The sequence below is a fragment of the Hyla sarda genome, chromosome 3 (genome assembly GCF_029499605.1).
Source record: "Hyla sarda isolate aHylSar1 chromosome 3, aHylSar1.hap1, whole genome shotgun sequence".
Classification (NCBI taxonomy): Eukaryota; Metazoa; Chordata; class Amphibia; order Anura; family Hylidae; genus Hyla; species Hyla sarda.
Window position 1 is genome coordinate 251,601,686 of NC_079191.1, and position 20,769 is coordinate 251,622,454.

The 20,769-nt window shown below is 43.7% G+C and overlaps 1 long non-coding RNA gene across 1 annotated transcript in view; it reads left to right on the top strand.

Moving 5' to 3' along the window:
• The first annotated feature begins 1,905 nt into the window (after positions 1–1,905).
• LOC130360729 (uncharacterized) overlaps positions 1,906–20,769 on the top strand; it is a 38,243-nt gene continuing 19,379 nt past the window's right edge. Inside the window, exon 1 of the long non-coding RNA XR_008890775.1 lies at positions 1,906–2,025. This is a non-coding gene — a long non-coding RNA (uncharacterized LOC130360729). The remainder of the gene's footprint in view (positions 2,026–20,769) is intronic.

Below are 20,769 nucleotides of genomic sequence, written 5' to 3' on the forward strand. Positions count from 1 at the left end.
TAAACTGTAAAACTGTTGGAGTTATTTACCTGTTCACATGCCGCGTCTGTAATGTACAATACGTTGGATGTACTATTAATCCACTCAAGGTGCGTATACGCAAACACCTGTCTGACGTTGCCCACTTCCAGAGGCGGCATGTCTCCATAGTAACGAAACACTGTGTAGATATGCATGAAGGGAACACCTCCAGCCTCATGTTACAAGGTATAGAAAGAGTGAATAAACCACTACGGGGAGGTGATCTAAGACAAAAGGTCCTCGATAGAGAGATTTTTTGGATCCTAACGCTTCAAACACGCATGCCGCAAGGTTTGAATAGACGACTTGACACCATACTGCATTACTAGTGGAAGTCCGTTCAAAATTATATTTCTTTACATATATACTAATTTTATAAATTATTTTATGCAAACCGACGTACTTCCACTCTATATGCAATTATATGGTCTCTAAGTCTAGAAAAAACAACTCTTTCCTCCATTTTCTATCGTATACTTTTGCTTTATACCACAGCGATTATTTATGTTCATTAATAATAACCTGTTATACCTCAAGTTTGTTGTTTCAGATTATCCAAGTCAAAATATCAAAGTTACATGTTCTCCCATCTAATTTTATGGATATTAACGTGTCTGTTTTTATTATATTTTTTTCTCTCTTTGTGACTACTCACAATTATATAATGAAAGTCTTTGTTATCTATTTTATAAACTCTTTATACGATAAATCCTGAGTGTCCAAGTAGAGCTAAGGCATTGCCAATGTATTATGCTCCATTTTGTAGTGTACATATTTAACACTGGATGGTGATGCTAATTACATATGCAGGTGCGGCAGAGGCGTCACCTGTTGTGTCGTCACTTCCACCTAGCATATATAAGCAGACTCACACAAAATTGTTTTAAGTGTATGACTAAGGCCCGACGGGCTGAAACGCGTCACACCGCATGAATCCTTGCTGTATCCCTTAGCAACATGCATTTTAGCCAATAAAGAAGTTCCTTTGCATAAGAGTCTGCGCTGGATATTCCTTTCTCTGCCTACTACTTTTAATGGTAAATCTATTTATCAACCTCTTATACCTAATTACCATATTTCTTTATATTGACGCTTTTTTATCCTATAAATATTTAATCAGCTTTGAAAACTATGTATTAAAAATGTATTTTGTGGTGTTCTGGAATGGTGCCACTGGGACAAGAGATGCAAAAAGAACCAAGACCTATAATGTAGGCAATAAACTCATGGCATTGTTATATTAGAACATTAACAAGCTTTCTCCATTAAACAAATCTAAGCTGTAAATAGAAAATAAAATATTTGATTATTTTTATGGGTGTATAAAGAAGTTATCACTATTGAGAAATTAACCCATGGAGGACCATGGAGTCCATTTTAGCCTTAAAGGAAAACTGTCACATTGATCACCCACACTAAACCCAATACACTGGGTTATAGTTTGGGTGACCAGGAATCCAAAGAGGGGTCATTTACTAAAATCAGCATTGTGATTCCCAAAATATTGGCTGGCAAAGTTCCCCTTCTGAATTCAGGGAGTCGAGTGTAGGAGGCGGGGCCCCTCCGGCTTCTTCTTTCCGTCTTCTCAATCAGCCGTCCCTTTAGTTAGCATATTCATATTCTGTGACTCTATATCCTAGTGACGTGAGTCGCATGTCACGTAAGCGCTGCGCTCTGTCGGTAGAGTGCATGCGCAGGTAGTTTACATGCAGCTTTCACATGACTACAGCTCTCATGAGTACAGCTCTCACATGACAGCTTTCAACAGTCAGAGCTCAGGACATGAGAGCTGTATGTAAACTGCCAGCACATGCGCTCTATGGACAGAGCGCAGCGCTCAAGTGACATGCGACTCACGTCATTAGGACGTAGAGTTGCAGAATATGAATATGCTAACTAAGGAGATGGCTGATTGAGAAGACGGAAAGAAGCAGCCTGCGGGGCCCCGCCTCCTGCGCCCGACTCCCTGAATTCAGAAGGGGAACTTTGCCAGTGCATATTTTGGTAATAACAGTGCTGATTATAATAAGTGACCCCTCTTTGGATCCCTTGTCATCCACACTATGAGCCAATGTATTGGGTTTAGGGTGGGTGATCAAGGTGACAGTTTTCCATTGAGGACCAGGCCAATTTAAATTTTTGCACTTTAGTTTTTTCCTCCTCCCCTTCTAAAAATCATAAAGCTTTTAATTTTGCACCTACAGACCCATTTAAGGGATTATTTCTTGTGTCACTAATTGTATTTTGTAATGACCACTTATTTCATAACAATCTGCGGCAAAACAAAAAAAAACTACTTATTTGTGGGTGAAATTGAATAAACAAACGCAATTTTGTCATTTTTGGGGTCTTCCGTTTCTACACAGTGCACTTTTCGGTAAAAATGACCCCTTATCTTTATTCTGTAGGTCCATACGATTACAAGGATAGCCAATTTATGTAAAACTTTAAAAAGCTATGATCACATGCACCAAAATTAAAATTGCCATCTTCTGACCCCTATAACTTTTTTATTATTCAACATGTGGGGCTATATGAGGGCTAATTTTTTTGCAAAGTGGTCTGTAGTTTTTATCGGTACCATTTTTGTTTTGATGGGACTTTTTGATCTCCTTTATAACTTTTTTTATCGTATATGAACTGACCAAAAATTTACAATTTTGGACTTTATTTTTTTATGTGTACGCCATCGACCGTGTGGTTTAGCTACCCTTATATTTTAATAGTTCGGACATTTACGCATGCGGCGTATTTTTATTTTATTTAAAAAAATGGAAAAAGGGGGGTAAAAAATTTACTTTTAACGCTTTATTTTTTTTATATAACATGCAATTTTTTGATTGCATATACTGTTCAGTGCTATGCCATAGCATAGTATTTATCAGTGTTATCGGTGCTTGCTGCTCCAGCCTGCAGAGCCTGGCTGGAGCAGCAGAATACCAAAGGGTAAAGGCCCTCCTGCCATCCTCTCAGCTGAGCCGGACATTGCGGTTTCACCATTATGGTCCCAATCAGCTCTGCTGAGCTGCCGGGACACTTTTACTTTTGTTTTAGACACTGCAATATTGCGGTGATCACGGCGTCTAAAGGGTTAATGCCGGGCATCGGCCCGATCGGCGGTGCCCGGCATTAACCCTGGGTCATGGCTGCTGATAGCAGTCGGGACCCACGGGGTCTAAAGCGTGCTCACAAGCACACTTCCAACCCTGCTAAAGGGACCAGGGTGTACAGGTACCCCTTTGGTCCTCAAGTACCCGGCGGCAAGGGCGTACCTATACGCTCTTGGTCTCCAACAGGTTAAATAAAAGTGTACACACAAAGTAAGTACAATATTTGGTAAATACTGCTAAACTAATTAGAAATTACATACCAAAAGTTTTATCTATTTTCCATAAATTAAAATATATGAAGTCTTGCTCTAATAACCTAACCTCCTTTCATATTTACCAATATGGTCTTATCTGAACTCAAAAAGATTGCAGCTGTGACATATTTGACAGCATCAGAAACACATCTGGTGGTACGTATGGCTAAAGTAAAGCAGCGAAAACAAGTATTGAACATGTTACAACTTTTCTCGCTAAATATATTTCCAAAGATGCTATTGACAAACTTTCACTAGATGTTGGTAACAACCCAATACATCCATACGTAGAAAGAAGAGGAAAATAAGCCCAGAATTTAAGTTGTGTGTAATTGTGTAATAATGTGAAGTGAACACGCTTACTGATATTTATGTAATACTTTGTACAAAACCCTTTGTTGGTAATGACAGCTTCAAGACGACTACTATGTGGAGAAACAAGAAGGTCTCCGTAAATTTGCACATTTATCCTTCTTTCAATTATATAAAGTTATCCAGTACCATTTGCTGAAATTCTATGCACTCCCATAGAAGTATATTAAATGCTCACTGCACCCCTTATTAAATTCTGTGAGGGGTGTAGTTTCCCAAATTGGGGTCACATGGGGGGATATCCACTGTTCTGGCACCATGGGGGCTTTATAAACGCACATTGCCCCCGACTTCCATTCCAAACAAATTCTCTCTCCAAAAGCTCAATGGCGCTCCTTCTCTTCTGAGCATTGTAGTTCACCCGCAGAGCACTTTACATCCCCATATGGGGTATTTCCATACTCAAACTCATGGTGATAAAAATGTTGGGGGACATTTTCTCCTATTACCCCTTGTAAAAATGGAAAGTTTGGGGGGGGGGGGGAAAGCATTTTAGTGATTTTTTTTCTCATTTACACATCTGACTTTAATGAAAAGTCGTCAAACACCTGTGGGATGTTAAGGCTCACTGTACCCCTTGTTATGTTCCTTGAATTCCAAAATAGCATGCCATGTATGTTTTTTTTTTGCTGTTCTGGCACCATGGAGGCTTCCTAAATGTGACATGCCCCCCAAAAACCATTTCAGCAAAATTCACTCTCCAAAATCTCATTGTCGCTCCTTCCCTTCTGAGCCCTCTAGTGCACTCACAGAGCACTTTACATTCACATATGAGGTATTTCCTTCGAGATAAATTGGGATTCAAATTTTGGGGGGCCTTCTCTCCTTTTACCCCTTGTAAAAAAAAAATTTTCTTAGGTCTAAAGTAACACTAAGTTAGGATGTCCCGTGAAGGCTTTCTGTGCTGCGGCTGTAAGGCACATTGTCTATCACAATCTTTTTATCCCTTCCTCTTATCTACTTCCTGGTACCTCTCCTGAGATGGGGGCAAACCTGGAAGATGAGTGGAATATGATACTTACAGGGTGAGATCAAAACAGTTCAACTGATGCACAAGATCAGAAAATGGGCAATAGGATGCCTGCTGCGCCTGGTACAATAATTTCAGCTTGACATATATCCATTTGCCAGTCAATTGGTTAGACATCAGATAGGACTAGTCTGAGACAAGCACAAAGCCACAACTAGATATTCCCTCGTTCCATCATCTTAGGCCAACCATATTTGGTCTCCTTTAGAAGCTGAGACCCCGCTGATTCTAAATATATTTCAGGATGAACCCTCCGTACATTAGATATTAAGATATGGCACATTCAAACACTAGATGCTATTTCACTTCCTGCAAATGAAATATATGTGGGCAGATATGCCCCCTATGTAATTTCATACAGTTATCCTACTTGAGATGTGAATATGTACTGCGTTTCAAAGGTGTATATATATATATATATATGATAATTACACAATTAAAGTGGAACTGTGTGGGATTAAGATCCCAGGATCCAGGCGGGTGCTCAGTCCTGCGTCAGACTTGACCACGTCCCAATGAATAGAAATCTCCAAAACAACAACAATACAGCACTCCAGCGATCCAATACAAAAAGTGGTTTTATTCACCCAAATGTGAACTGCAACGTTTCAACCTGCTCAATGAGGTCTTTTTCATATATATATATATATATATATATATATATATATATATAGTGTAAGGATTTCACCCTGGGGTTAGCTCTGGGATCGTCCTTGACACAGCCACAGGACATGTTTCTACTTCATTCAGCAGGTAAACAACAGTTCTTTATGCACGTCTGGCTACTCGACAGCTTTATTAGACACATTGCAGGATAAATAAAAAAACATAACACAGGAACAAACAAAATCCTAGACCGTCCAGTCACTGACTACACAACCCAGCATGCCCTGACTATCAACTGGTTCACACACGATGTTCACACACTGTTTACTCACTGTTCACACACAGTGTTTACAGTCTCTTACTGTGTGTGCGAAGACTCCTTGTCTGTCCACTTCACTGTTGGGTTACTCACAGCTCCTGGCAGTGTGCTCCTCACAAGGACCCCTGCCTTCCCCCTTTACAGCCATCTGCTGGGGAGAGCCCAGACTATTCTGTTTCCTTTCCTTCTAAGCAGACTTCTGCTGGCCTCATTAATTAGGCACCTGATGAGCCTCTCTGCTAGCTCACCTAGGTTAAAAGCCTTGGAAAAACACCCCTTCATTGCCCTAAAACCTGCCTCAGTGTCACAATATATATTGTATATACACAGAACTTGAAATGTAGAAAGATAAGGAGAAAGCTAATGATTTAACTCCGTTCATGCAAATCAAACACAGTCACATATGGGCCACTTTTATAACCTAATCAAACACACTACAGTATGGGCCTAAACACAATACAATAGAGCAGTGGTCTCCAACCTGCGGACCTCCAGATGTTGCAAAATTACAACTCCCAGCATGCCCGGACAGCCAACAGCTGTTCGGGCATGCTGGGAGTTGTAGTTTTGCAACATCTGGAGGTCAGCAGGTTGAAGACCACTGCAATAGAGGATTCAAAATAAAACTAATAGAACATGCAGGCCTATAACCAGGCTTTGTATGACACCTGCCTCTAAGATTTTATTAACTGCAAGTTGATAATGAAATAATATGAAAACAATATTGTTGCCATATTGTCTGCATGTCAGATGAACACATTGAATTCAATAAGTTCAGTCTGGTTTCCATTTTGATGTCTAAAAAATTGTTTATGTGAATTTTTTTAAACAAAATCTTAGATGGAGGCTCCATCCCTTCATCCCCCCAAAAAAGTAAACAAACGCTCTTTGTTTAAGGTTAAATAAGTAGATTAGGGATGAGCAAATTGAATCTGATGAATCCGCATTCATTACGAATTTCAGGAAAAATTAGATTTGTAATGAATGCGATTGCGTGGATCGCTTAATTAGACTCCATTTAGTGCAGTCCAAGGACGGGCATCTAAAATGGCGGTTCCACATGTGAGGACATGGAGCAAGGAATCCTGGGAAGGCGGGTAGGCGGGATGACCCTGAATAACATGCAGCCTATCAGCAGCCAGCCACCCCCGTGATGTAACAGCCCTACATAATTTGGCAGCCATCTTGCGGCCAGTCACATGAGCGTTCTATTACAGAGAGAGAGAGAGAGAGAGAGAGGGGGACAGACAGCGCTGTGTATTGCACAGAAAAACATTTTCACAGGAGTGATTCTCCTCCCAGTCACATAGTTACATAGTTACATAGTTACATAGTTAGTACGGTCGAAAAAAGACATATGTCCATCAAGTTCAACCAGGGAATTAAGGGGTAGGGGTGTGGCGCGATATTGGGGAAGGGATGAGATTTTATATTTCTTCATAAGCATTAATCTTATTTTGTTCCAGGAATGTATCTAATCCTGTTTTAAAGCTGTTAATTGTTCCTGCTGTGACCAGTTCCTGAGGTAGACCGTTCCATAAATTCACAGTCCTCACGGTAAAGAAGGCGTGTCGCCCCTTGAGACTAAACTTTTTTTTCTCCAGACGGAGGGAGTGCCCCCTCGTCCTTTGGGGGGGTTTAACCTGGAACAGTTTTTCTCCATCAGTGTTCTATTGCAGAGAGAAGGACAGAGAGCAGTGTGTGTTGCACAGAAAAGCATTTTTACAGCAGTGATTCACCTCCCAGTCACATAAGCATTCTATTACAGAGATGGACAGAGAGCAGTGTGTGTTGCACAGAAAAGCATTTTCACAGCAGCGATTCTCCTTCCAATCTCATCAGCATTCTTTTGCAGAGAGAGAGGGATAGAGAGAAGTGTGTTGCACAGAAAAGCTTTTCTACAGCAGCAATACACCTCAAGCCCAAATCCAGCCTAGAAGCACTGATAGGGAAGGGAGTGAGATTGAGGGAGAAACTACATTTTTTGGTGTAGTACACAGTGACTGTGTGCTGCAGCACTGGTGTGTACAACAACTGAAAAGCTAATAGTAGCCAGCCAGTTAGTGTGAGCAGAGCACTAAAAACATATTGTGCAATCTGTGCGTACATCCAAGTGGTGTACCATTTTGTTCCTGTTAAAGTCTTAAGGGCCTAGTTAATGTGAAAGACCAGCCAAAAGTACACACCTGCTGGTGTTGTAGACAAATACTGTTTTTAAGTGTGCTGGAGCGCATTGTCCTCCCCTCATAAGTGCATACCAAATAACGTACATCTAAGTGGTGTGCCATTTTGCTCCTGTTAAAGTCATCTGGCCTAGATACTGTGAAAGGCCAGCCAAAAGTACACACCTGCTGGTATTGTAGACAAATACTGTTTTAAGCATACTGGAGCGCATTGTCCTCCCCTCATAAGTGCATACCACGTACATACATCTAAATGGTTTACCATTTTGCTCCTGTTAAAGTCTTAAGGGCCTAGATACTGTGAAAGGCCAGCCAAAAGTACACACCTGCTGGTGTTGTAGACAAATATTGTTTTTAAGCGTACTGGAGCGCATTGTCCTCCCCTCATAAGTGCATGCCACATACATACATCTAAGTGGTGTACCATTTTGTCCATACACTTCCATGGTTCTCGTGGGTGCTGCCCAGTGCACCCACAAGATCGCCTCAGGGACTCGGCTGTAACACACAGCCGGGACCCTGCCACACTCCCGGGACCGAAGTAATCTCGGTTGGAAGTGAGGGAGCTCCCCCTGACTTCTGTGCCGCACCCCAGAGGCATGTCCTGATATGCTGCCTGCCAGTGTAAAACTAGCAGACAGCATATAACTGCAATGCTTTGGAATTCTAAGTATTCCAAAGCATAAAAAAAGTGTAAAGAAATATAAAATAAATAAAAGTGTAAAAAGAAGTGTTAAAACAATGTGTGTAAAAAAGTGTAAAAAAAAGTGTAAAAAATTCAAAAAAGTGTAAAAAATTTAATAAAAATAAGAACACAGTTTTTAAATAAATTAAAATAAAAATAAAAACACATAATGTGTAGTATCACACGGCGCACATCTGCAGCATATTTGAAGCGGATGCAGCGGATGCCCGCCAGCAGTTACAATAATGAGCTCCCTGCTGCGGCTGGGTAACTTTGTGTGTCCACTCATATCGGCAGATTTACCGACGGCAGTCATGAGCAGACACATTGAGCTACCCAGCCGCAGCAGTGATCTCGCCCTTGTGACTGCCGGGGAGCATCCGTGGTGTGAAATAAGCAACGGATGTACTCTATGTGACCCTACCCTGCGTCCTGTTCATACTGCGTTTCAACAGTATGTTGCAGCCACGCTTCACTGCTAGCCGACCAGGGACCAATGAGAGTGTTCCCTGGTCCAGCAAATACACTTGAAGGGGTGCGGTATTGTTCCGAAAGCTCAAATCTTTTGCAGGCATGGAGGGGGGTCCATAATTCATATAATGATGCCCTGAAAGCCAGAGAGGGCTCCTCTTCTTCTTGGTCCTACCAGGCGGTCAGGCAACCAGATATGGCCTAAGTAGGGGTACTGTCCAGCATCAGACGAACAGCGTGATAAAATAGGGGCACATTTCCTCCATTTCAAAAGCAACTTACTGTACCAAAATGATGTCCCACAAATAAAGAATTTGTGGAAAAAATAGCTAATTTCTATTTTTTTCCACTGACTTCAAAATAATTCTAGCCACACAATAAGGGCTCAATGTACTTACTTTTGCCCTAGGTGAATACTTTAGGGGGGGTAGTTTCGAAAATGGGGTAACTTCTGGGGGTTCGGTTTTGTTCTGACAGCTAGAATTCTTTGCAAGATGAAGAGCAGCCTATAATTTTTATAATGATATCCTGAAAGCCAAATGGGGCTCCTCTTCTTTTGGGTCCCATCATGTCGCCATGCAACCAAATATGGCTTAAGCGGGGATATTACCGAACACAGGACAAACAGCGTAATAAAATATGGGGCGCATTTTCTACTTTTCAGCTGCAATGTACAAAAAATATGTCCCACAAATGATGCATTTGTGAAAAAAAATAAAGAAAATTAAAATTTTTCCACTGACTTTCTAACCATTCCAGCCACACAAAAAGGACTCAAAGTACTCACTTTTAGTCTAGGTAAATACTTTAGGGGGTGTTGTTTCCAAAATGCAGTCACTTATGGGGGTTCTGTATGGTTCTGGCAGCTAAAACCCTTTGCAGGCATGAAGTGCGGCCTATAATCCATCCGGCCTAAAATGATGCCCTGAAAGCCAAATGGCGCTCCTTTCCTTCTGGGTTCTACCACGTGGCCAAGGAACCAAATATGGCCTAAGTGGGGGTATTTCCAAACACAAGCTGAGCAGCTCAATAAAATATATGGTGCATTTTTTTCAATTTCAGAAGCTATGTAAAAAAAAATATGTCCCACAAATGATGCATTTGTGAAAAAAAGCAAATTTTGAATTTTTAACACTGCCTTTGTAATAATTCCTGCCAAAAAACTATGGTGTTAAAATGCTCATTGTACCCCCTAGTGAATACCTTGAGGGGTCTAATTTTTAGAATGGGGTCATTTGGGAGGGGGGGGGGGGTTCCTATGTTCTACCACTTTCAAATTTCTGCAAACATTGCATGGCACGTACAGTAAAAGAAAGATGTACTTTTCAAATTTTCAAACTTTTCAAAATTTCAAGTTAAATTGTTAGGCTTCTAATTCATTTAAAAATGTTAATTAAAAACAAAAATACTTTCAAAATAAAGTAGACATCTGAAAGTATATGTTTCATAAACTATTTGGTGAGAAAGTATAAATATTTGCAACCTATTAGTGTTAAAATAGCAAAATATCTTTATTTTTTTATTTCATGATTTCTTGCATTGTAAAAAAAAAAACTACAAATGATATCGGCTTATTTCTACTATGTACATGAAGGACAACTTGTGACAAAAAAACATTGTCAGAATTATCGTGATTGGCAAAACGTTACCAGAGTAATTCTCTATTAAAGTCAGACATCCCCAATTTAAAAAAAAACAGGTCTGGTCTGTCAGGGGAGTACAGGTTCACTTGTATTGGTCCTTAAGGGGTTAAAGTCTTAAGGGCCCAGATACTGTGAAAGGCCAAACAAAAGTACACACCTGCTGGTGTTGTAGACAAATATTGTTTTTAAGCGTACTGGAGCGCATTGTCCTCCCCTCATAAGTGCAAACCACATGCGTACATCTAAGTGGTGTACCATTTTGTTCCTGTTAAAGTCTCCAGCCACCTCCAGCTATTCTGCAACTATATGGTCTCCTCAAGCTTCCACCACCTCCAGGCTGTGTCATTCAGCTACTATATGGTCTCCTCATGCTGCCGACAACTCTAGGCTGTGTCATTCAGCCACTATATGGTCTCCTCATGCTGCCGCCAACTACAGGCTGTGTCATTCAGCCACTATATGGTCTCCTCATGATGCCGCCAACTATAGGCTGTGTCAGTCAACCACTATATGGTCTCATCATGCTTCTGCCACCTCCAGGCTGTGTCACTTTACCGCCTTGTGGTCTCCTCATGCTGCTGGCATATTGAATACATTTTTTAGGTTCATCTATCTGAAATCTTCAATTTAAATGTTAAAAAATATATTTAACCTTTTCAATTTTGAGGCCCTTTGGTCTCTTCAGGCTGCTGCCACCTCTTGGCTGGGTCATTCAGCTACTATATGGTCTCCTCATGCTGCCCCCCCCCCCACGCTGTGTCATTCAGCCACTAAATGGTCTCCTCATGCTGTTACCAACTCCAGGCTGTGTCATTCAGCCACTTTATGGCCTCCTCATGCTACCACCAACTCTAGGCTGTGTTTTTAAGCCACTATATGGTCTGCTCTTGCTGCCGCAAACTCCAAGCTGTGTCATTCAGTCACTATATGGTCTACTCATGCTGCCGCCAACTACAGGCTGTGTCACTGTAATGCCATGTGGTCTCCTCATGCTGCTGGCACATTAAATAAAACTTTTTAGGTTCATCTATGTGAAATATTCAATTTAAATGTTAAAAAATATCTTTAATCTTTTCAATTGTGAGGCTCTATGGTCTCGTCAGGCTGTTGCCACCTCCACACTGTGTCATTCAGCCACTATATGGTCTCATTATGCTGCCTCCCCCTCTACGCTGTGTCATTAAGGCACTATATAGTCTCCTAATGCTGTAGCCATCTCCCCGCTGTGTCATTCAGCCACTATATGGTCTCCACATACTGATGCCACCTCCAGGCTCTGTCATTGTGCCGCTCTACGACAGTGTTTTTAAAAGCGATGCCTGAAATCTGCATGTAATACTGAATTACAGTATTATTTCACTAACCCAGCACACACCCTATGCATGTTACAGCAAGGCAAAGTGTTCTACACCCCTATTGAGGCTCTCTGTAGGCCAGAAATTGCAGTTTTTAATACACATTCAACACAAATAAATTTGTACTAAACCAATTTTTTTTCCGGAGAATTCTGTGAATCGTCTGAATCAAATTTTTCATAAACTCGCTCATCTCTAAAGTAGATGAAATAGGTTTGTCCCAGCTAGGCCAACCAGCAGAATACTAAATAAACCATGTATGTCTTCTTTGGCCCGAAACAATGAACTAGTTCTAATTCAATAAAGTAATACTGAAAGAAACTCATTTGATTTGCAATTTTGAAAAAGACTATGAAATCCTGATAATGGCCACGGCTCACTATTCATTATCAGCTTTTATACTCTCCTGGAGCTTAGCCATTTTTAATTAAAACCTTTTTGCTGACCTACTTATATAGTTGTTAACCCAAATACATCAATGGAGGGGCAATGAAAAAGTAATTTTACTTTTAAAGGAAATCTGTGACCACATTTAAGCGGTTCTCTCCAAGGGTAACATAAAATAATGCAGACACTTCTGCTTTCAGTAGTTTGTCTGTTATCTGTAAACAATATATTATAATAGTAAACTCACATGTTGTTGCAACATGATGCCAAAGCTGTTAAATGGGGGTCCAATGAGATGTGGGTTCTTCTAATTAACCCCTTTTACTCTCTATGCATAGCGATAGGGAGACAGCTGTCATTCAGTGACAGGAGGGCAGAGGGAACCCACATCTCATGAATACATCAGAATCCTGCCTCAAACTCATAGTAGGCTGAGGCTCTAACAAAATGACAGAAAATTCCCAGACAACAAAGTGTCTGTCACTATTTCATTCTGCCCTCACATAAGGCAGCATCAACATAGTGATTAATTACCCTTAAAAGGTGTTAAAAATTACAGCAAGTCATTTGCAGAATGTCTGATCTTGAACCTTATTTTTAAAATGGATGGAATTTCTAAACATGTAAGCAAACATTTTTAGGAAAAATATTTGTCAGAAATAGAACATTCAACAGATTTTCATTTCTTACTATAAGGCATGATTGATTTTTCAACAGTAATAAATGTTGTGGCAAGTAAAAATATGTCACGTATACGGTGTCCATTTTAGGACATTGTCAGCCGTAACTCCGTCCTCTATCAGGGAAAATGGCATTCTGCCTCCTCCCTCAGACCAATCGCCGTCAGTCGTCAGCCGCAACTTCATCCTCCATCAGGTGAAACGGCATCCCGCCTCCTACCCCACACCAATCGCCTACGTCCTTCAACCACAACTCCCTCCTCCCTCAGCCATCATGCCTCAGACGATTCTCCCTCAGACGTAACTTCCTGCCGCATAGCAGAGCCGACGCTGCACAGAATGTATAGCAGAGTCGAAACTGTAAAACTTGCAAGTGTACACTACAGACACTACATGTGCTACAGAGTCTGTATAGCAGAGCTGACATTGAATAGCGTGTACAGCAGAACCCATATAGCAGAGAGCCGACACTGACTCAGCCCTGCTACACGGCAGGAAAGTTTTACGTCTGAGGGATGATGGAGTTTCGGATAAGAGACTTTAGGATGACAAAGGAGGGGGGAGGAAGTTGCGCCTGACGGAGATTGGCCTGAGGGAGGAGGCGGGACACCGTTTGACCTGACGGAGGACGGAGTTATGGCTGACGACTGACAATATCTTAAAATGGACACCGTACACATAGAATACCTACTAGCACTTTTTTTGTGCTAACAATCATGGCTTCTTTGTATACTAAAGGGGCTCATACAGTATACATGAGGGTTTAGAAAGCTACCTTATGGAAAGCAGGTTGCTCGGATTGCAATCATTTATTAGCAAATCACAGCTGCATATCAGACTTCCACCAAATCTTAACCCCTTAAAGACAAAAAAAATTTTGCCTTAAGGACCAGAATAATTTTCATTTTTGCATTTTCGTTTTTTCCTCCTTTTCTTTTGAAATCCACAACTTTTTTCTTTTTCCACCTACAGACCCATATGAGGGCTTGTTTTTTGCACAACCAATTGTACTTTGTAATAACATCTTTCATTGTACTATAAAGTGTACCACAAAACCAAAAAATTATCATTTTTGGGTGGAAATTTATAAAACAAATTGTTGTGCAATTTTTTTTGTGGGGGGGGGGGTGGAGGGGTTGGTTTCTATGCAGTGCACTTTATACTTGCTAAAATTATACATTATTTATTCTGTAGGTCAATGCCATTAAAAGATACCCAATTTATATAGTTTTTCTTTTATTGTACTATTTAAAAAGATGCTAAATTGTTTTAACAAAATTGGTAGGCATTAAATTGTCCTTTTCTGAACCCTGTAACTTTTTATTTATTACGTGATCTTTAGTTTTTATTGGTATAATTTTTGTTATGATGGGACTTTTTGATTGCTTTTTATTAAAAAAAATCTGATATTTGATGTGATAAAAAATCTGTGATTTTTGGTATTTGGTATTTTTTTTACGTATGCACAGTTTAACATGCAGGGTCATAAACATTATATTTTAATAGTTTGAACATTTACGCATGTGGTGATACAAAATATGTTAATTAACTTTTTCTGTTGTAAAATGGTAAAAGGGTCATTTAATTTTTTATTACGGAAGGGGGTTTTATATAGTTTTATAGGCTTTTTTATTTTTTATCTTACACTTTTATGTGAAATCATTAGATTACATCCATTGTATAATGTTTGCCTAAGGCATTACACAGTGTGATCGGCATTCCACTGATACAGCCTAGATAAGCTTTTGGCAATAGTCATTATCTATCACCGGCTATAAAAATATACTAAACAACATATAGTTGAAAAACTAGGTCCATAAGAGAACTTCACCAATAAGTTTCCAAGGTTGTTAAAGTGATGGACTTTTTGCATCTCAACATGTTATACCCTATCCATAAAAGAAGGAATAACAAACTGTGTGCATTGCAAGTATTCCATTCACTCTTTATATGTGTCACGATGCCGGCTGGCAGGTAGTGGATCCTCTGTGCCAGAGAGGGATTGGCGTGGACCGTGCTAGTGGATCGGTTCTAAGTCACTACTGGTTTTCACCAGAGCCCGCCGCAAAGCGGGATGGTCTTGCTGCGGCGGTAGTGACCAGGTCGTATCCACTAGCAACGGCTCAACCTCTCTGGCTGCTGAAGATAGGCGCGGTACAAGGGAGTAGACAGAAGCAAGGTCGGACGTAGCAGAAGGTCGGGGCAGGCAGCAAGGATCGTAGTCAGGGGCAACGGCAGGAGGTCTGGAACACAGGCTAGGAACATACAAGGAAACGCTTTCACTGGCACGATGGCAACAAGATCCGGCAAGGAAGTGCAGGGGAAGTGAGGTGATATAGGGAAGTGCACAGGTGATAACACTAATTGGAACCACTGCGCCAATCAGCGGCGCAGTGGCCCTTTAAATCGCAAAGACCCGGCGCGCGCGCGCCCTAGGGAGCGGGGCCGCGCGCGCCGGGACAGGACTGACGGAGAGCGAGTCAGGTACGGGAGCCAGGGTGCGCATCGCGAGCGGGCGCTACCCGCATCGCGAATCGCATCCCGGCTGGAGGCGGTATCGCAGTGCCCCGGGTCAGTGGATCTGACCGGAGCGCTGCAGTGAGGAGAGTGTAGCGAGCGCTCCGGGGAGGAGCGGGGACCCGGAGCGCTTGGCGTAACAGTACCCCCCCCTTGGGTCTCCCCCTCTTCTTAGAGCCTGAGAACCTGAGGAGCAGACTTTTGTCTAGGATGTTGTCCTCAGGTTCCCAGGATCTCTCTTCTGGACCACAACCCTCCCAATCCACTAAAAAAAAGGTTTTCCCTCTGACCTTTTTAGATGCCAGAATCTCTTTGACGGAGAAGATGTCCGAGGAGCCGGAAACAGGAGTGGGAGGAACAGATTTGGGAGAGAAACGGTTAATGATAAGTGGTTTAAGAAGAGAAACGTGAAAGGCATTAGGAATACGAAGAGAAGGAGGAAGAAGAAGTTTGTAAGAGACAGGATTAATCTGGCACAAAATTTTGAAAGGACCAAGATAGCGTGGTCCCAACTTATAGCTAGGGACACGGAAGCGGACATATTTAGCGGAGAGCCATACCTTGTCTCCAGGGGAAAAAATGGGAGGAGCTCTTCTTTTCTTATCCGCGAACTTCTTCATGCGTGATGAAGCCTGTAAGAGAGAATTTTGGGTCTCTCTCCATATGATGGAAAGATCACGAGAAATTTCATCCACAGCGGGCAGACCAGAGGGCAAGGGGGTAGGGAGGGGGGGAAGAGGGTGACGGCCGTACACCACGAAAAATGGGGATTTGGAGGAAGATTCAGAGACTCTGAAGTTATACGAGAATTCGGCCCATGGTAGAAGATCTGCCCAGTCATCCTGGCGGGAGGAAACAAAATGTCGTAAATAATCACCCAAGACCTGGTTAATTCTTTCTACTTGTCCATTGGATTGAGGATGATATGCAGAAGAAAAATGTAATTTAATCTTGAGTTGTTTACAGAGAGCCCTCCAGAATTTAGACACGAATTGGACGCCTCTATCCGAGACGATCTGCGTGGGCAACCCGTGAAGACGAAAAATGTGTACAAAAAATTGTTTAGCCAACTGAGGCGCTGAAGGAAGACCAGGAAGAGGGATGAAATGTGCCATTTTGGAGAATCGATCAACGACCACCCAAATAACAGTGTTGCCATGGGATGGGGGTAAGTCAGTAATAAAATCCATACCAATCAGAGACCAAGGCTGTTCGGGGACAGGCAGAGGATGAAGAAAACCAGCGGGCTTCTGGCGAGGAGTCTTATCCCGGGCACAGATAGTGCAGGCTCGCACAAAGTCCACAACATCCGTCTCCAGAGTCGGCCACCAATAGTAGCGAGAGATGAGTTGCACAGATTTCTTGATGCCCGCATGACCTGCGAGATGGGAAGAGTGGCCCCATTTGAGGATTCCGAGGCGTTGGCGTGGAGAAACAAAGGTCTTTCCTGGAGGAGTTTGCCTGATGGAGGCTGGAGAAGTGGAAATCAGGCAGTCAGGAGGAATGATGTGTTGCGGAGAGAGTTCAACTTCAGAAGCATCCGAGGAACGAGAGAGAGCATCGGCCCTAATGTTCTTATCGGCAGGCCGAAAGTGAATTTCAAAATTAAATCGGGCAAAGAACAGAGACCACCTGGCCTGGCGAGGATTCAGCCGTTGGGCAGACTGGAGGTAGGAGAGGTTCTTGTGATCGGTGTAAATAATAACTGGAAATCTTGATCCCTCCAGCAGATGCCTCCATTCCTCAAGTGCTAATTTAATGGCTAGAAGCTCTCGATCCCCGATGGAGTAGTTTCTCTCCGCCGGAGAGAAGGTCCTAGAAAAAAAACCACAAGTAACAGCATGCCCGGAAGAATTTTTTTGTAGAAGGACAGCTCCAGCTCCCACAGAGGAGGCATCAACCTCCAATAGGAAGGGTTTAGATGGGTCAGGTCTGGAGAGCACGGGAGCCGAAGAAAAGGCAGACTTGAGCCGTTTAAAGGCGTCTTCCGCTTGAGGAGGCCAAGACTTGGGATCGGCATTTTTTTTGGTTAAAGCCACGATAGGAGCCACAACGGTAGAAAAATGTGGAATAAATTGTCTGTAATAATTGGCGAACCCCAAAAAACGTTGGATAGCACGGAGTCCGGAGGGGCGTGGCCAATCTAAGACGGCAGAGAGTTTGTCTGGATCCATTTGTAGTCCCTGGCCAGAGACCAAGTATCCTAGGAAAGGAAGAGATTGGCATTCAAACAGACATTTCTCTATTTTGGCATAGAGTTGATTGTCACGAAGTCTCTGAAGAACCATACGGACATGCTGGCGGTGTTCTTCTAGATTGGCAGAAAAAATCAGGATATCGTCCAGATATACAACAACACAGGAGTATAAAAGATCACGAAAAATTTCATTAACAAAGTCTTGGAAGACGGCAGGGGCGTTGCACAGGCCAAAGGGCATGACCAGATACTCAAAGTGTCCATCTCTGGTGTTAAATGCCGTTTTCCATTCATCCCCCTCTCTGATGCGGATGAGATTATAAGCACCTCTTAAGTCCAGTTTGGTAAAGATGTGGGCACCTTGGAGGCGATCAAAGAGTTCAGAGATGAGAGGTAGGGGGTAGCGGTTCTTAACCGTGATTTTATTAAGACCGCGGTAGTCAATGCAAGGGCGTAGAGAGCCATCTTTTTTGGACACAAAGAAAAATCCGGCTCCGGCAGGAGAGGAGGATTTACGGATAAAGCCCTTTTTTAAATTTTCCTGGACGTATTCAGACATGGCAAGAGTCTCTGGGGCGGACAGAGGATAAATTCTGCCCCGGGGTGGAGTAGTGCCCGGGAGGAGGTCGATAGGACAATCATAAGGCCTGTGAGGAGGTAGAGTCTCAGCTTGTTTTTTGCAAAAAACATCCGCAAAGTCCATATAGGCCTTAGGGAGACCGGTTACGGGAGGAACCACAGAGTCACGGCAAGGGTTACTGGGAACCGGTTTTAGGCAGTCCTTGGAACAAGAGGGCCCCCAACTCTTGATCTCCCCAGTGGACCAATCCAGGGTTGGGGAGTGAAGTTGAAGCCAGGGAAGTCCAAGGAGAATTTCAGAAGTGCAATTGGGAAGGACCAAAAGTTCAATCCTCTCGTGATGAGGTCCGATGTGCATTAGAAGGGGCTCCGTGCGGAAACGTATGGTACAGTCCAATCTTTCATTGTTTACACAATTGATGTAGAGGGGTCTGGCGAGACTGGTCACCGGGATGTTGAACCTGTTGACGAGAGAGGCCAAAATAAAATTTCCTGCAGATCCGGAGTCCAAGAAGGCCACAGCAGAGAAGGAGAAGGCAGATGCAGACATCCGCACAGGCACAGTAAGACGTGGAGAAGCAGAGTAGACATCAAGGACTGTCTCACCTTTGTGCGGAGTCAGCGTACGTCTTTCCAGGCGGGGAGGACGGATAGGACAATCCTTCAGGAAGTGTTCGGTACTAGCACAGTACAGGCAGAGATTCTCCATGCGGCGTCGTGTCCTCTCTTGAGGTGTCAGGCGAGACCGGTCGACCTGCATAGCCTCCACGGCGGGAGGCACAGGAACAGATTGCAGGGGACCAGAGGAGAGAGGAGCCGGGGAGAAGAAACGCCTCGTGCGAACAGAGTCCATATCCTGGCGGAGCTCCTGACGCCTTTCGGAAAAACGCATGTCAATGCGAGTGGCTAGGTGAATGAGTTCATGTAGATTAGCAGGGATTTCTCGTGCGGCCAGAACATCTTTAATGTTGCTGGATAGGCCTTTTTTAAAGGTCGCGCAGAGGGCCTCATTATTCCAGGATAATTCTGAAGCAAGAGTACGGAATTGTACGGCATACTCGCCAACGGAAGAATTACCCTGGACCAGGTTCAACAGGGCAGTCTCAGCAGAAGAGGCTCGGGCAGGTTCCTCAAAGACACTTCGAATTTCCGAGAAGAAGGAGTGTACAGAGGCAGTGACGGGGTCATTGCGGTCCCAGAGCGGTGTGGCCCAAGACAGGGCTTTTCCAGACAGAAGGCTGACTACGAAAGCCACCTTAGACCTTTCAGTGGGAAACTGGTCCGACATCATCTCCAGGTGCAGGGAACATTGGGAAAGAAAGCCACGGCAAAAGTTAGAGTCCCCATCAAATTTATCCGGCAAGGATAGTCGTAGACCAGAAGCGGCCACTCGCTGCGGAGGAGATGCAGGAGCTGGCGGAGGAGATGATTGCTGAAGCTGTGGTAGTAACTGCTGAAGCATAACGGTCAGTTGAGACAGCTGTTGGCCTTGTTGCGCTATCTGTTGCGACTGCTGGGCGACCACCGTGGTGAGGTCAGCGACAACTGGCAGAGGAACTTCAGCGGGATCCATGGCCGGATCTACTGTCACGATGCCGGCTGGCAGGTAGTGGATCCTCTGTGCCAGAGAGGGATTGGCGTGGACCGTGCTAGTGGATCGGTTCTAAGTCACTACTGGTTTTCACCAGAGCCCGCCGCAAAGCGGGATGGTCTTGCTGCGGCGGTAGTGACCAGGTCGTATCCACTAGCAACGGCTCAACCTCTCTGGCTGCTGAAGATAGGCGCGGTACAAGGGAGTAGACAGAAGCAAGGTCGGACGTAGCAGAAGGTCGGGGCAGGCAGCAAGGATCGTAGTCAGGGGCAACGGCAGGAGGTCTGGAACACAGGCTAGGAACATACAAGGAAACGCTTTCACTGGCACGATGGCAACAAGATCCGGCAAGGAAGTGCAGGGGAAGTGAGGTGATATAGGGAAGTGCACAGGTGATAACACTAATTGGAACCACTGCGCCAATCAGCGGCGCAGTGGCCCTTTAAATCGCAAAGACCCGGCGCGCGCGCGCCCTAGGGAGCGGGGCCGCGCGCGCCGGGACAGGACTGACGGAGAGCGAGTCAGGTACGGGAGCCGGGGTGCGCATCGCGAGCGGGCGCTACCCGCATCGCGAATCGCATCCCGGCTGGAGGCGGTATCGCAGCGCCCCGGGTCAGTGGATCTGACCGGAGCGCTGCAGTGAGGAGAGTGTAGCGAGCGCTCCGGGGAGGAGCGGGGACCCGGAGCGCTTGGCGTAACAATATGGCTGCTGAACATTTAAACACTTCTTACTGTTTGGAAGCCCCTTAAAGAATGACTAGAGCGCTTG